The sequence below is a fragment of the Sarcophilus harrisii genome, chromosome 4 (genome assembly GCF_902635505.1).
Source record: "Sarcophilus harrisii chromosome 4, mSarHar1.11, whole genome shotgun sequence".
Classification (NCBI taxonomy): Eukaryota; Metazoa; Chordata; class Mammalia; order Dasyuromorphia; family Dasyuridae; genus Sarcophilus; species Sarcophilus harrisii.
In genome coordinates, this window is record NC_045429.1 from 267,882,579 (window position 1) to 267,889,508 (window position 6,930).

At 38.9% G+C, this 6,930-nt stretch overlaps 1 pseudogene; it reads left to right on the plus strand.

The window, feature by feature from the left end:
- Positions 1-628: 628 nt before the first annotated feature.
- Positions 629-2,062, plus strand: LOC100915512 (annotated as a pseudogene).
- The last annotated feature ends 4,868 nt before the right edge of the window (positions 2,063-6,930 follow it).

Consider the following 6,930-nt stretch of genomic DNA (forward strand, 5'->3'; position numbering starts at 1 on the left):
TGATCATCTGATCATCATTGTCAGTGTCCCTTTGCATCATCATTTCCCTGCCTGTCTCTACAAAATCAAAAAGTTGCATCTTCTGGGCTTCAGTATCAATTTGTAAAGTAAAGGAGAGAAGAAACAGGGACTGAGAGAAAAGCAGCTAAAAAAACTGAAGTAAGATAATACTTAAGATCAGGGATCTAGACTGGTGCCATAGTAGCTCCTGGCAAGGAGGATGGATTGGCCTTCCCAGGATCCTGTGGTTCCCCTGGAATAAGCTTTTCCCCTACCTTAAAGACCCTTCCAATTCACATCCTTGACCCAGTGATTGAGAGCAAGTCCAGTTCTCTCCATAGGCCTAAGACATGACCCCATAGTGTACTTTAGGGGCTGCAGAAACCAAGTCCCAAATTGACTCCCCCAACAGCCTATAGCAGAATTTATATAGTTATTTTTGAGAGCCTTCCAAAGACAAGTATATCCTAAGTTCTTGGATTTGCATCTAGAAAGGACCACACAGATAATAAATAGCAGAATCATGTTTTGAGATCAGGTCATCAGACTTCCAAGACCTACATGCTCTTTCTAAACTGCACCAAGGATTTCCTCCCCAGTTTCCTGCTATCCTACCGCAGCTAGAGAAATGGTGACAGCTGAAGTACTGAAGATTGGTAAGAAGCTATATGAGGGTAAAATAAACAAATAAAAAAGTCTATGAATTGTTGAATAGTCCTCTTGCAGTTTAAAGACCAGATCACTGCAGGCAACACCACTAAAAAAAGAAAAAATCACCTGGGTGGAAAAGCTGTGATCTCAAACAAGATTACCAGCTGTATTTTCAAGTTGTTACAGGAAACAGGTATCAAAACTAATTTCGCCAAAAAATGTGGTGAGGCAGCTTTTATTGCACTTCAGTATGAAATGATTCCAATTGAATGGGTTTATAGAAGAATTGCAAGAATTTCATGAACCAGGTCCAGGTCTGCTGCTCTCTCCCTCCTTCAAGGATAGGCTCCTTCCTCAGCTTGTACTTCTCCATCTCTCAAAAATTAGATATAGTCATGAGCACTTAAGATAACTTTGTATCCCTACCGAATAACTCCCATTTTATCAATTCCACTCTTTACTCATGTCCTTCCTTTTACCTTTGTTCTTCCTATCCGAGTAATCCAAGTGTCAAGGAAGGACACAAGTTCTACCCATCTAAAGTAGAGTTGTTTCTCAACAATGATCCTCGGTGATCTGAAGAACAGATTATCGCTGTAAAATAGTGTTTTGCTGGACTTAGCATAGGTCAAGTCAGACTGAAGTAGATATCATGAGTCATTCCACACAAGCTATTTTTGAAATACTGGAAAAATCCTGGTTACCCCAAAACTGTACACTAGTTCACATGAAGATTGAATTTGGTGTTGATGTAACTGCAAAAGAAATTGTTCTTGAGGATGTTATCGATAATGATTTCTGGAGGCTCTGGCTATCAGGTGAAAGGACCCAACAGTCATACTGGGACCTTAAGGAAGTGACTCCTGAAGGCCTCAAGATGGTGAAGAAAAACTTTGAATGGGTTGCAAAAGGAATTGCTTCATAAAGTACAAAATTCATGGAGGGTTGTGCTCTTGATGAGCTCAACTTCTGACCCTGGTCACTGTGAAAAAATTAAGGCTTGGAAAAACTATGGCATTCCCTGTGAACTTCAAGAAACATCTGCCCATAAAGGCCCAGATGAAACTGTAAAGATTAAACCAGAGTATGAAGGAGATAATGTTCCTACTGTATTTGAGGCAATAGCTGGCAGAAGCAATGGCTTGGGGTCAGTAATAGCTGGTAATATGACATATCTAGTAGTCAACTGTCCTCCCCTTACACTAGATTGGGGAGCTCGGGATGTATGGTTCTGACTTTGAATGCCTTGGCTGTTCCACTATACTTTCATTTGAAGGAGCAGCTCAATTTGAAGCTCAGATATTTGGGTTTAATAACCATTTGGTAAGGGGCTAAATTTCGAGGAAGTATGTTAAACACATGGGCTTCCTTGAAACTTTCCATGATAAGAAAATCAGAATGTAGTTTATAAGAATTTTTCAGTGCATTTTTGAAACAACAAGATTCTAACAGCTTCAGAAAGCATTACCAATTAGGCAAGAGAAAAGATGATTCCAAACTAATCATAGAAAAAAAACTAATAAAATTTCTTATTTGGTTTTATGTTAAATAAATAAATAAACTGTATCAACAGACAGCATCAGGATTTCACGGACCTACCTAGCTAAAAGATTCATTGGCAAAAATTAGCCAGGGGAGGGTTACCATTTTGTTTTTGTTTTTTTTCTGTGAAAGGCAGCTCCTAAAAACCATCTGCTAAGGCACAGAAGACTCGAGATCTGTATCTGTAAAAAGATTAGTCACATGAATAAAACTGCAAATTTTAAAGCGTTGAAATAAGGCATTAAATTATCTAAAAGGAAGCAATTGGATGGACTTGGGACTGGAAACAAAGAATCAGCTCTACCATTAAGATTCTGTGATCTTCTAATTCAGTTTCAATTGATCAAGGATGGACAGAAGCAGCTACACCCAAAGAAAGAACACTGGGAAATGAATGTGGACTACTTGCATTTTTGTCTTTCTTCCCAGGTTATATTTACCTTCTGAATCCAACTTTCCCTGTGCAACAAGAGAACTGTTCGGTTCTGCACACATATATTGTATCTAGGATACACTGTGATATTTTTAACTTGTATAGGACTGATTGCCATCTGGGGGAAGTCAGAACAGAAGTGAGTGCAAGGGATAATGCTGTAAAAAAAATTACCCAGGCATGGGTTCTGTCAATAAAAAGTTATAATAATAATAAAAAAAAAGATTCTGTGATCTTCAACAGTGATGGACTTGGTTTTTCTCAACAATGCAGTGATCCAAGGTAGTGTCCCTTGGTATCATCATTTCCCTGCCTAGTTCACAAAATCAAGAAGTTGCACCTTCTGATTCTTCAGTGTTAATAAAGAATTTATTATTTTTAAAAGAAATCATTTGTAGCTGGAAGGATCAAGAAGGTGACACCAGAGCTGGGCCCTTAGGGGAGAAAGAATGCCACAGGATAGGCAAGGAAGAACAAAGGTAAAAGGAAGGACATGAGTAAAGAGGTGGAATTGATAAAATGGGAGTTATTCTGTGGGGATAGAAAGTTGCCTAAGTGCTCACGACTATATCTAATCTTTGAGAGATGGAGAAGTGCAAGCTGAGGAAGGAGCCCATCCTTGAAGGAGGGAGAGACCAGCAGACCTGGGCCAGGCTCATGAGGCCCCAGCATTTGTTGACTGATATATGGAGCTTTACATATCCCATCCTTGTTGACTCAGAACTAAACAATAGAAATCGTTTTCACCTGCAATCCAGGTGGCTGCTGGTAAATGGAACACTCTTAAATCACTGGGACTCCAATCAGATGAAGTCTTGGCCCCTGGAAAGTCAAGGAGTCAAACAGGTGTTTCATATCTTAAAATTAACTCTGCTAGCCAGAGCACTTTCTTCCAGAAGCTTTGGGGAACATTGTAAAATAATGTTGATGGACAGGTTGGAGTGATGGGAAGCTTTTTATGGACTGGAACATGCCCAAGGCATCTCCTCTTCAAGAGAGGCAACACAGCAAAGAGAATCAACATCAGGAGATCAAGGTTTGAAACTCTGGTTCACAGTTTGCTAGCAAAGAGATTCTGGTTTTTTTTTAATAACATGAAGAAAATAATAGCTAGCCCACCCATCTCACCAGATTGCTTTGAGAAAAGCACCTTGTAAAATTTAGAACATCGTATGAGAGGCAAGTCATGTCCAACTTCATGATCTCAGGTACCAAACTGTCTATGGGGTTTCTTGGCAAAGATACTGGACTGCTTGGCCATATCCTTATCTAATGGAATAAGGCAAATGGAGGTTAAGTGATTTACCCAGTGTCATAAAGCTAGGAAGTATCTGAAATGATATTTGAACTCAGTTCTTCATGACTCCAGGCCCAGCAGTCTATTCACTAAGTCACCTGGGTGATATGAGAGATATTGTGGATAATAAAAAGAACTGGCTTTGCTGCCAGTTTCCTGGGTTTGTCTTTCTTTGGATTCATACTGGGTGTCCGATTCACTTCACCTCAGTCTCCCTAGTAATTCTGTAAGATTAAGAGTAAATTCTAGAGTAAATGGTGATCAGCATTGGAAGGAGTTTGCTCACAGAGAACTCCTTAAGTTGATAAAATCATAGCGATGGACTTGAAAATGTTAGGCACTATACAGGTTTTACAAACATCTTTGTACATTTTTAAGCTTTAATAACTTAACAATTATTACTTTCCCTTTGATTACCCTAAAAAAGTTTGCCTTATGGCAGTGCACTTAAAATCTGAAAGGCTTGAATGTGAATTCAGGCTCAGACACTAATTAGCTATACAAGTGATCTAATCTCTATCTTCCTTTTCTCATCAGCAAAGTAATCATAGCATTTATACACCTCTTTGACATTTACAAAGTGATTCACAAATGTCTCATTTGAAAACAGGTGCTATTACTATCCCTATTTTACAAATAAGAAAACTGAGGTAGAAGTCAAGTGACTTGTCCAGAGTCACACAGCTAGCATCTGAATGGATTCCAGGTCCAGTACTCTATCCACTGAACCAGCTAGGTGCTTACAAAACGAGGGGCTGTAATGTGATGACCACGAAGGAATTCTCCAACTCCCTCAGGCTTTCAACCCCTTTATCTCTCTTATCTCAAATGCTTAAAGTTCAGAAAACTACAGAAGAGGGAAAGGGGTTGAAGTCCGGGAGATCCCTTTGCAGGAACTATATATAACCAAAATACCTGAAATGGTTCATAAGATTTAGCAATAGAAAAAATTTTGCACATAAATTATTGATGAAGAAATTAAGACCCATGAAGACAGAACTGACTTGCCAAAAGTTTCATAACTAGAATCCACGTCATCTGTTTCCACCTCCAATGTTCATGGTACAAGGAAAAATACAGAAGGAATGGACCACTCCCTTACCTTGCATCCAGCCGCATCAGTGGCTGGCCAGGGTCACACAGAAACAGGCTAACAATTAACATCAAGCCAATTAGCAACAATTTGGGGTGGTTATTATTCTACTGATGCTGATTGACATCTCAATCACTCTGATTGTGGACATAGAAATTCTGGACTGTGTTATTTTCTATCTCTCCCCAATTCAGTTCAAGAAAAAGGTACTAGGTGGTTAGTGTGAATGGGAGGCAATGTCTCTGCTTGACATGAATACACAAACTATTGCTCAGCATCTCTAGTATTGCCCTATTAGTAACTGGTTCAGGAGGAAGGGAAGAAAAGGAAGAACAATTCAATTTGGGGCCAGGACATTGTTCTAAATGTGTCAGTGTGGTCAGGTCCCTTGTTTGAGGGAATGTTCTTTTTTCAGAAATGGGAGTGCCTTAAGCAACTCTGAAGAAATGTGCTCTCCAAATCCAAAAAATAATTACAGGATAGGAATAGTGATGGCATAAGTTACTATTCTAATTGCCCAAATGCAGATGATCTCATCCTTTTATGACAATTCCTATGGGTGTCCATGAACTCATGGATTAGAGCTAGAAAAGACTAGTAGTCACTGATTCTTTCCCTCTCATTTTATAAAGGAGGAAACTCAGTTTCATAGAAGTTAAACGACTTCCTCAAGGTGATACTGGAAGGGCTGAAATTTAATTTTAAATTTTCTGACCACAAATCTTATGTTTTTCTATTGTACCATGATGTCAAGGAATAAAGTTCTTTGCTTATGATGCTCTGATGACAAATGTTTTCCCACACTAGATTATAGCATAAGCTAGGTGTTAAAGACTAGGTAGAATTCTAGACTGAAAGTCAAGAAGACTAGCCGTAGGACCCTGGTCAAGTCACTCAACATTTTAACCTCAGTTTTTTCATCTGTGAATTGGAATAATGGCAACTACATCACAAGGTTTTTGGAAGAATCAAATGGGATGATATATATAAACTAATTTGCAAATCTTAACACCCTTCATAAGTGCTAATTATTATTATTATTCATGTAAAGAAAGCTCTTTGGGGATAGGAATGGAACCTATAACTCTCAGCACAATTGTGCCCTGTGCGTAAGAATTTAAAAAGCAGCTTTTGCATTGAATTGAATAGTAATTGATGGCATTAAGTCTAAGATATTTAGGTTTCTTTCATATATCACTGGTCAAAATGGTATATGTGTGATAGTGAATAGCAATTAAGTGTGGGGAGGGTTTAGGTCCAAGTATCATATTAGACAGTAAGCATAACTGGCTAGCACATTTTCCAGTAATCCTCTAAATAAGGAATCTTAACCTAGGGTTCGTTTTGGTGTCTTTCTTCAATGTAATTGGTGTCCTTTGTATTCCTGGGCATTTTATGTTATGCATTATAAAACATTCTGCCAAAGGGTTCTGAAAGAGGTAAAGAACCCTTACTCTAAATAAAGGGTCACGTGCAGCCCATCTCCTTCCTTTTATGACTTTCCTCTTCTCTCCCCTGGCATTCTCTATTCTTTCTACCTATTTCTATCTTATGCTTTCTGCCTCCTCCCATCCATGATTAGTGGTGAATGGGGAAAGGGTAGGTCATGGATATAAAGGAGGACAGGAAGGACTGCAGAAGGTAGGTCCTTCATAGGGAAATGATCATTGAAATGTGACTTCCTCTGATTTGTAAGAACACAGATGGATGTGGGTCCATGGAAATCCTTTTGCAAATGAAATGGAAAAAAGGGGGTCACACCCCAAGAAGATGGCAACAGTCCTAAATGGGTACTGAAAGTCAACCAGTCTTCTTCACAAAGAAAACCAAGAAAAGTACAGTTATAGTTAATGAAATGGAATCTCTAATGGTCTTGTTCATGGCACATCCAAGTTGAGCCTTAGGAGCAAGATA